The sequence below is a fragment of the Papio anubis genome, chromosome 1 (assembly GCF_008728515.1).
Source record: "Papio anubis isolate 15944 chromosome 1, Panubis1.0, whole genome shotgun sequence".
NCBI lineage: Eukaryota > Metazoa > Chordata > Mammalia > Primates > Cercopithecidae > Papio > Papio anubis.
Genome location: NC_044976.1, coordinates 119,819,852 through 119,829,978, shown reverse-complemented (window position 1 = coordinate 119,829,978; position 10,127 = coordinate 119,819,852). Strand labels below are relative to the sequence as shown.

Sequence of the window (10,127 nt, the reverse complement as noted above, 5' to 3'; positions counted from 1 at the left end):
TGGTGTTAGAAGCCATAGGTGCTTGATTAATCTAGGCTCTAACTTTCACCCATCTCAAAGTCCTAAAAGTTCTCCTTATAGCTTCCTATCAGATTTATACAGATTAAACCTTGCTCTTCCTTGGACCCCTAAGGCCAGGGCTTCTAATATCTTCATCACTTTTGAGGTATGTAGTAACTCTTCTTTCTGGAGTTTCAGTTACTTCATCCCCACTGCCAAGTGAAAAGTTACCAGATGACCAGCCCAAAGCCTCATATGCAAATCAGGGCTAAACACTGGCTGGATGATATTTTGTCTAGATCAGCCATGGGTGTTGTCAAATGTGACAAGAATATTATTTCTAAAAGTTCCACACTACAGAAACGCACTAGAACTTACTTCCCAAGTTAAAAGACAAGCTGGAGGAGTGGTTGTTACATCTCAGGCCAAGTATTATTCTTTCCAGGATTACAACTTGGCTCCCAAAGTTGCCAAGCTATTGCTTAGACAAATTATTTAACTTCTGTTATACCAAAATTATTCCCAGGTCCCTACAATTTGCACCTGGCTGCTATACCTCTATGAAGACTAGAATTACCTATGAGTAAGAGTCCAAAATAAGCTTTCTAAATCAATTCAGACCTGTCTTACATACTTTTTGGTTTACAATTGATAACCATGAAGGAATTACAAGTGGAAGTGCCCTGACCTTTGACAAATCTCCTATCGGTGCTTGGTACCAGCTTGAGCTATCTTTATTGCTCAAACCAATAGGACAATTTGCTGAGGCCTCAGAGATCCACCCCCTCCAGAGAATCCCTGATTTCCCAAAAGTTGGTTGATATCTAAGGTGTTTTGTTGTTGTTGTTGTTGTTTGTTTTTTTTGTTTTTGTTTTTTGTTTTTTTTTTGTTTTTGTTTTTTGCCATACAACTCATTTTCTGGAGTTTTACTTGCTTCCAACAATGAAGACAAGTTGTTCTGCTTCCATGATGATGGAGAGCAGGCAATTACTTTCTGGAGTTTCAGTTCACTTCTAACATGAAAGGAGAGTTTGATTTTTTCCTGCTTCTAGGATGGTACAGAGCAGTGTTCAGCCTGGGCCCCATTCCTAGGTAAGTAACTGAATCTGTGTTTTGTCTTGGAAATTCTCCAAAATCACTAAAGTTAAGATTAACAAGCAACTGGTCATAATTTCTTCTTACCATTACAGTGCTCAGCAATCATATAAATTGTGTGATCATTACTTTTCTTAACTGGTTTTTTTTTATTTGTTTGTTTCTGTTTTTGTTGTTTACTTTTTTCTCCATTGGGTTTGACCAGTTCTATCTGACTTGATCAAATCAAAAGGAAATTTCCAAATTATGGGGAAAAGGCCTCTGAATTGGATAAATCCCTAGAGAAAATAAATAAATAAATAAATAAATAAACAAACAAACAGATAAATAAATTTAAAAAGAGGGAGAGCCGGGTGGGGAGCGGGAAAAGCAGCCATCAAGAAAATAAGTTTTGACTACCTGAGGGGCTTTATTTATATAACAAGGCCACCTTTGCTGGTCAAACCAAACTAAAAGAGCAATGGTTGTCACCTTACACCCAGGCTGCAGTTCAGTAGCTAAGGTTCTGCCCCCTTTTTCACCATGACAACCTGGGTTCACTTCCTAAATCAATTTCTCTCCAGTTTGATACTTGTGTTACTTTTGAACATTTTTTTCCAGGGAGCTTTCTTAGCAGGAGCTTTGTTGGCTTCCTCCCCAACTGTTACAGAACAGCTTGACCGAATTCAAAATCCAGAAGGTCAGAGGGTATCCTGGGAAGATGATGGAATGAGAAGTACCTGCAATCTAGACAACAACTGCACTGGCAAGATCTGTCTGATGTAAATATTTCAGAACTCTGGAGCCTACTGAAGGCTTGCAACTTCCAGAGGAAGGCCCAGATGGTAAACTGTAGATAATTTCAGCCAATTTCGGCCCTTAGCACAATAGCAGTTACCCAACACTACCCCCAAAGCAGTCAGCTTGTGTTCCTACAGTAAGCTGCACACATCTTTCAGGATCAGAATTAGCAAAAAGGATGCTGTCTCCAAATATTGGGGGTCTGGGCTGGGTGCAGTGGCTCATGCCTGTAATCCTAGCACTTTTGGAGACCGAGGTGGGTGGATTACCTGAGGTCAGGAGTTGAAGACCAGCCTGGCCAACATGGTAAAACTCTGTATCTACTAAAATTAGCCAGGTATGGTAGAAGGCACCTGTAACCCCAGTTACTCAGGAGGCTGGGGCAGAAGAATCACTTGACCCAGGAGGTGGAGGCTGCAGTGACCTGAGATCATGCCATTGTACTCTAGCCTGGGTGACAGAGCAAGACTTCATCTCAAAACACACACACACACACACACACACACACACACACACACGCACATATTGGGTCTCTGTTCTCTAATGGCTGATTGCAGCACAGGACAAAGCATCTGGCAGCTACTGTTGTGCCTCCCCCCAGTGTAGCAAACTCCTTACCCTAAGCTGAAGCAACTTCCAGAAACTTTAAAGGGATGGTTCCCTTTTTTCACCCTCCCTCAATTTTTCTCTTTTTCCCCTTTTTGTAGCCAGACATTAAAGGATAAAATATTCAAGAGTAGCTGCATACAGCTGCATATACAGGTAAAATGAGGGAATGACCACACACCCAGGGAAAGGTTCAGGCTCAGAAAACATCTGTGAAGACCATAATTTTTTTACCTCAGGCTGATCCTTGATACAGAGACAACCTACAATAAAAAATAATAATAATAATAACAAAAAATAGCAAACCCTGAGGAAGGAGAAGAATCTAAGTTCTAGAGTTAATCACACTAGTAGATTCAAATGTCCAGTTTTCAACAACAATAACAACAACAATAAAAATAAATAAAAGCAAAAAAAAAAAAAAACAGAAACTCTTACTGAAAAATACCTCAGAGTCAAATTCAGCCTAGGCCATGGGGAAAAATGAAGAGAAAAATAATAAATAATTAAAGAGAATAAAAATTCAAAAAGAAACCTGCTGGAACTTCTACTTGACAGACTTTAAAACAGCTGTCTTAAAGGTGCCCAAAGAGCTACAGGAAGATGTAGCAAAAGACAAGAAAATGATGCATGAACAAAAGGAAAATATAAATAAATGATAGAAAATCAAAAAAGAAAGAAAAAAGAAGTACTGGATCTGAAAAGTAAAATAAGTGAAATAAAGAATTAACTAGAGGGATTCAAAGTCACATTTGAAGAAAGTTGAGCAGGCAGAAGAAACAGTGAACCCGAAGATAAGGCAACAGAAATCATCCAGTTTGAGGAACAGAAATAAAGAAACAACTGAAGGAAAGTGAACAGAGCCTACGTGACCATCAGATGGACCAACATATGCATTGTGGAATTTCTTTGTTGTTGTTGTTGTTGGGGGCTCAGGGGATGGGGTTTCGCTCTTGCTGCCCAGACTGGAATGCAATGGTGCGATCTCGGCTCACCGCAACCTCTGCCTCCTGGGTCCAATTGATTCTCCCGCCTCCGCCTCCCAAGAAGTTGGGATTGCAGGCATGCACCACCATGCCTGGCTAATTTTGTATTTTTAGTAGAGACAGAGTTTCTCCATGTTGGTCAGGCTGGTCTCAAACTCCTGAACTCAGGTGATGCTCCTGCCTTGGCCTCCCAAAGTGCTGGGATTACAGGCATGAGCCACTGTGCCCGGTCTTGCATTGTGGAATTTCTAAAGAAGGAGAGAAGGGCAAGAGAGAATATTTGAAGAAATAATGGCTGAAAACTTCCCAAATTTGATGAAAGACATGAACACAAACACAGTAGCCTAATAAACTCCAAATAAGATAAACTTAAAGAGACCTATACCAAAAAACATTATAATCAAACTTTCAAAAGTCAGAGAAAGAGAATCTTTAAATCAGTAAGAGAAAAGGAACAGGTTATATGCAAGAAATGTTTAATAAGATTATCAACAGATTTCTCATCAGAAACTTTGGAAGCTGGAAGGACAGGAAATCAAAAGCTGCCAACGGCCAGGAGTGGTGGCTCACGTCTATAATCCCAATACTTTGGGAAGCCGAGGCAATAGGATCATTTGAGGTCAGGAGGTCAAGACCAACCTGGACAACATGGTAAAACCTTGTCTCTACTAAAAATACAAAAATTAGCCAGGCATGGTAGTGGGTGACTGTAATCCCAGCTACTTGAGAGACTGAGGTGGGAGAATCACTTGAACCTGGGAGGCGCAGGTTGCAGTGAGCTGAGATCACGCCAGTGCACTCCAGCCTGGGTGATAGAGTGAGACTCCGTCTTAATAAACAAAAAAACAAACAAAGTTACCCATGAAAGGGAAGAGGATCAATAAATGGGTATTCCAAAAAGTCAAAAGCCACACAAATATCAAGCCAAAATAAACTAGTTCCCTGACTGCAAATTGAACCCAGGCTATGGCAGCAAAAGTACAGAACTTTAAGTACTGAACGGCAAAGTAGTGCAGACTTTACTGTGAATCCTGGAAGGGATCCAGAGCAGGCAGTTTGAGCTTATGAAGAATTTTACTTTGTTTTGGATCAAATTTTGCTCTTTAATTTAGTCAAGAGAATTTTTCCCCTACACAACACAGATAATATTGTCAAGAGAATTTTTAAGGGTAGCTCTATGACACTAGTATGTGCCTTTCTTTAAATTTGATCTTCCTATCAGCTGTTTAAAATCAGAGATCTCTAAATTTTTTTAAATTCAGGTGTCTAATTTAAGGGATCCATCTTCAGTCCACTGGCAACTAGAATTTCCAGTGGTGTAATTATTCCAATAGCAATTCAACCAAATAGCCTCTTTGTGGAAAGCCCAGGATGTCATTTTCCAGGTTAACTTCCTGGGAAGTTCATACAAGAGGCAATCCCAAAGATTCCCCTCCAAGAAAAAAGTTCAATGCAAGGAGTAGGCCACAGATGGTTAAGGATGATATTTGCCTCCAGATATCATCTGGACGCATTTGTGGGGGCTTCCAGTCACAGACCTGTGAGTCTGTGATACCATGTAGGCCCTCTTGGGATTGAGCTTTCCCAGGACTAATCAGGCAACAAGAGTTGAGACGACAAAAGCCTCGAAGGGATGGGATTTCTTAAGGCAAACCCCAAGAGCTTGACATAGTCAGAACAAAAAGTGTGCTCGGGTTCCCAACCATTTTCAGACAGGCTACCTAGTATGACCTGAAAATTACCACCTCTTACCAGATAGGTGAAACCAAGAGAAAGTGCTCCCACTTGGTCACAAGTCAAGCTCTCAAAGGAGATAAAATAAGATGAGAAGGAACCTCAACCAATACTCCCCTTTATGACAGAATAACACAAAAAGACAAAGACAAAGGAACAGACAATTTCTGGGAAGAAAGGGATTAAACAATTTGAATTGGTACCACAAAGTACCAAAAAGCACACCAGAGTCACTACACCCAAGACTAGTCACACAAATCCTTTTCTCCCATTAATCAAGATTTTGGAGAGGGAATAGAAACTGATTTTTACTATTCACGTGATCAGATTCCACACAGAGAAGGATGCCAGGAACCTGGCTGTTAAAAAATTCTTACCCTTATGACAGCTGATCTGATCCTGGGTTCTTCACTGCAGCTTCCAGAAGAGCAGAGCTTTGCTATCCTGCTTACAGCTCCAAAACTGTAGGGGCCAATGGAAACCCTCCCTCTTAACCTTCTGAAGTTTCACTCAAAAATCAAGTCACAAAAGGCAGATTAGTAGGTGAAAAGGCATGAAACGTACTGACATGTACATGGGGAGAGCCACAGAGTGATTACCCTACCCACAATGGGATGCAGAAGCTTATATACCATCTCGAGGTAACAGAATGAATGAGGGCTCAAAGCATGGCCAAAACCAGGCACCATCAGAGTCAGAGGTATATCCATTTATTGTGGACAAGACAGGTTATCGGAGGGAGAGAAGAGGAGGCTTGGCTAGCAAAGTTGGTCTTAATATGTAAATGAAACCTTACAGGTAGCAGCGCTCAGAGAGAATAAACCCTAAAAGTTTCTTTCAGACCTTTACAGGTGTCAGACTCTCAGTTCATCTTTCCTGGATCTGGGCAAGGAGACTTGGCTGCATCAATGCAGACTCTCTACAGACGCAAATCTCTCCAACAAAAGGCAACTTTGCAGGGCTACTTCTGCAGCTGGCTTTCTGAACAGACATCTCAAAATATGTCAAAGAAATGTATTTTGGGGTAAAATACTTTTAATTTCTTGACGTCTACGTCCTGATGCACCTGCCGTTTCAACGCACCATAGTTGATGGCAACTCCATTCTTCCCTACACTCAAGCCAAAAAACCAGACTCTCCTTGAGGCTAGTCTTTTTCTCACAGCACACACACAATTTGTCAGAAAAATTATGTTTCCTATTTGAGTTAATTACAGACTTTGATCTGCCCAATCTTTCTCTTTCTTGGTCTCTGAATTTTGGCAAAGGAGTCTCCTGATACAGGCGGGATCCAGTCTCATGAGGGGAATGAGGAGGCTCAAAACCCTCAGACTTATTTAAGAGCCTTAATCTCTGGGTCGGGGTTTGGGCCGCCTTTGAACCTTTTCTTTGGGCCTACTTGTCAAAATCAGCCTGGCCAGGCCTGTCTTCAAGGCCCAGGGGCAAGGCCAGGTCCTCCCGATGGTTCTTGAAGCTTCTCCCGCACCCTCCCCTTTCCTGTGACCTGCAGAGAAGCTTCAGGGGGCATTTACTCAATTTGCTAGGAGCCCAGGAGGCGCAGGTGCGCGTGACTCTGTGGTTCCCACCGCACCCGCCGCCCTCCTTTGTCCTCTCGCTGTCTGAGGCAGGTAGCAAAGTTCCGGGTGAACTTGGGCGCCAAAGACACCCCGCCAGAGAGGGACCGGTAGGAAAGGGCACCGGCCCTTAGTTCCTTTTCAGTAGGGATCCGAAAAAGGTCTTGAAGAAATAGAACGGGAGAGTTGGAAGTAGATCAAAGGGAAAAAAGGAAATCCTAGGAGATTTCCTATCTGAAGGCACCACGAAGAGAAAGTCCACCTCCTCTGGGCCGAATCCTGGTGAACCGAGTTCCAGTCTCCGTTGGAGACCAAATCAGTTGACTTTGGCTTGACTCCTAGTGAAGAAGCCACTCTTTGTCCTCCCCTGTTTAGCTCTTGATCCTGAAGGACTTGATTGTCTCTCTCGGGCTTTCCATGGATCCCAGGGATGCAACTGAGAAGTTTGTATTTAATGCACTTACTTGAAGTAAGAATAGTTTAAAGTATTTTTGCAAATAAAAGGTTTCCTTTTGCACTGAAGACATTCAGATGTGAGGAAAATCACTCAGCTGGGGAAAGCAAATGCTGTTGAGAATGTCTCACAAACACAAATTACACGTCAGCAGGTAGGTTTGACTCTCAGGTTGGGCACATTTTAAGCGCGCTGTTGGTGGAATTTAAGATGAATCTAGGACATTCATGATTAATATTTTTAGTTTTTTAGTAAAATTTAATATTTTAAATTTAAATACACAATCCGAAAATTATATAACCAGCACGAGAAACTGGCTTTATGCCATTTTTACAAACACAGGAAAGAAAGATGATATTATAATGAAAATGCTGCATAAATCGCTACAATTTTTAAGTACCTAGAGAAAATAAGGTAACCTAGAATTCTATGCAAAAATAAAATTTCAAAACTGTGAGTGAAATAAGGATACTGAAAAACATACAAAAGCTAAAAGAATGTTCCAACCCACGCTACAAGAAATCTTAGGAGTCCTCCAGGCAGAAGCAAAAGGATACCAGATAAAAATGTGGGCCTATGCAAAGAAACGAATATTGGAAATGACATTTAGAAAGCATGTACTACACATTTTCTTATAATTTAACTTTTAAAAAATATTTGATGTAGTAAATAAAAGTAATAATAACGAATCACAAAGCTTACAATACATAAAGTGAAATTACATAACACTAGGATAAAGGCCAGAAGGGGAGGTATAATGACACCTGAAAGCAGACTGTGAGAAATTAAAGATGTATCCCAGAAACCCTAAAGCAGCCACTGAAATAAGAAAAGGATTATAGCTAATAAAGCAACAAAGGAAAGAAAACGGAATGAAATAAAAGCTATGTAAACACTATCCTGGAACAACTGCTCTCCAGGCCTCCACCCTATAGAAATATACCAGTGGGCAATGAGAAGTGTACAAGAATGATGACTGCAGCATTATTTGTAATCATAAAATAATAGAACCAATGTAATTTTAAAGATATATGAAAAAGGTTTTTTTTATTTATTTAACAGACAATTGAACAAACAAACAATGGAAGCAAGTCCTTTGCCAAAAGGAACACAGAGGGTCATGACGATGCTACTCCTCCAAGGATTTCAGGGTTCCCAGACTCCTAGTTTTCTGTCTAGTTCTGGATGATGTTATTCTTGGGGAGCAACAGGTCCTCGAGTTTGGGGCTCTTTCGGATTCTCTCTCCATTTCCCCATTCTGCTACAATAAACAAATAAAAACAATTCTCACTTCCAGAAGATCCCGCCTGTGCCTCTGCACGAGCCTTTCAGGAGGTCTGGAGGTCTGGTCCGCCGCTCCCCGGCTTCTTTCCAGGCTTTTGCTTTTCCCTTCCCCTGCTCCTGCCCTAAGGCCCCAGGACCAGACCACCGCCCAGCTAAGCCCCCGCGGCTCCACCGCGCAGAAGATGCACCGGAGGCCCTGCCAGTTGCCCGCCCCGCGGGGTGCCGAGAAATCAACGCTTTGTAAACAGAACTTCCCCATTGAAACTATCTCTTGATTTCCACTCTCAGGGTTCTTCAAAGGACTAAAAGCTAAAGGCGACGATGGATTCATTCGGCAAGTCCTAGTCCGGCGCCCTGGTGAGTGCCAGACCCTGCTCCCCGCAAGGGGACCCACGAGCAACCCTCGCCACCATCCCTGCCCTGGTGGAGCCCCCGTGCGGGACACAGGATCCGAAGATGGCAGCGGCAGCTCCGCAGCGACCCCGAAAGCGACTGGGCGGGGTGGGCACAGGCTCCCTCACTTGCTGAAGGCGGCACAAAGAACGGGGAGAACCATCCCGGGAGCCCGCCGGGCGTCCAGTTTCCCTTGGGACCCCTGGCGGCTCGAACTGGGTGGCCGACCGGGGAGCTTCTGGGGGCTTCTGAAGCAGGAGAGGGGCAGGGCAGGCGAAGGCCATTCGGCTCTCCGTCTGGCTCCAAAATCTCCTAACGCGCAGGTATCCAATGTGACCAGCGCAACTCATCGCTGTAATCTCTCTGGCTTTCCAAGGCCTTGCTCAGTCGTCCTGCCGGGCGGACCCTGAGAATAAAAGGGACAGAGGAAGTTTAGTGAGTGTGCCCTTCCTATATCCCCTACTAGAGTAGCTAACACTTGTCTCTGTGGCGCAATCGGTTAGCGCGTTCGGCTGTTAACCGAAAGGTTGGTGGTTCGAGCCCACCCAGGGACGCTTATTGCAACTTTCAAAGCATGCACGCATTGTCAATCACTACATAAATGGGGAAGATTTTATCCTGAAACGGAGTGCTAGGAACCCACTTCTGGCGTGATAAAATTCTAATTCAGTCCGTTATACGCTTAAACGAGTAATTTACATGCCTCCAGTTTTTCATATTTTAGTAATAAGAGTCCAGTAGTATCTCCAGGATGTGCCTGGACTTACTGATTGTTCTATCAATAATGTGACCAGTGGAATCAGTCATCATCATAGTCATCCTCTCCATCATTTTTGAAAACAGTATTTTTCCCCAGTTTGTGCATGATTTATTTAACCCTTTTCAAAATGTTTTTGTTAACCAGGTGTGGTGGCATGTCCCTGTAATCCCAGCTACTCGGGAGGCTGAGGCAGGAGAATCATTTGAACTTGGGAGGTGGAGGCTGCAGTGAGCTGGGATGGTTACACTCCAGCCTGGGCAACAGAGTGTGACTCCATCTCAAAAATAAATAAATAAATAAATAAATAAATAAATAAATAAATGTTTTTGGGATGAGGTTGGTTTCATGGTTTTAGGATTACAAAGAATGCTGCAGTCAACATTCTTGTACACATATCTTTGGTCATTGTGGAAATGTCTACACCGCAGATATTTCTATAGTGTAGAGAACTGGATGCGCCAT

General features: G+C 42.7%; 1 non-coding gene across 1 annotated transcript; it reads left to right on the top strand.

Moving 5' to 3' along the window:
- Positions 1-9,385: 9,385 nt before the first annotated feature.
- On the top strand, positions 9,386-9,459 carry TRNAN-GUU. The gene has a single exon. It is a non-coding gene; the product is annotated as a tRNA-Asn (tRNA).
- The last annotated feature ends 668 nt before the right edge of the window (positions 9,460-10,127 follow it).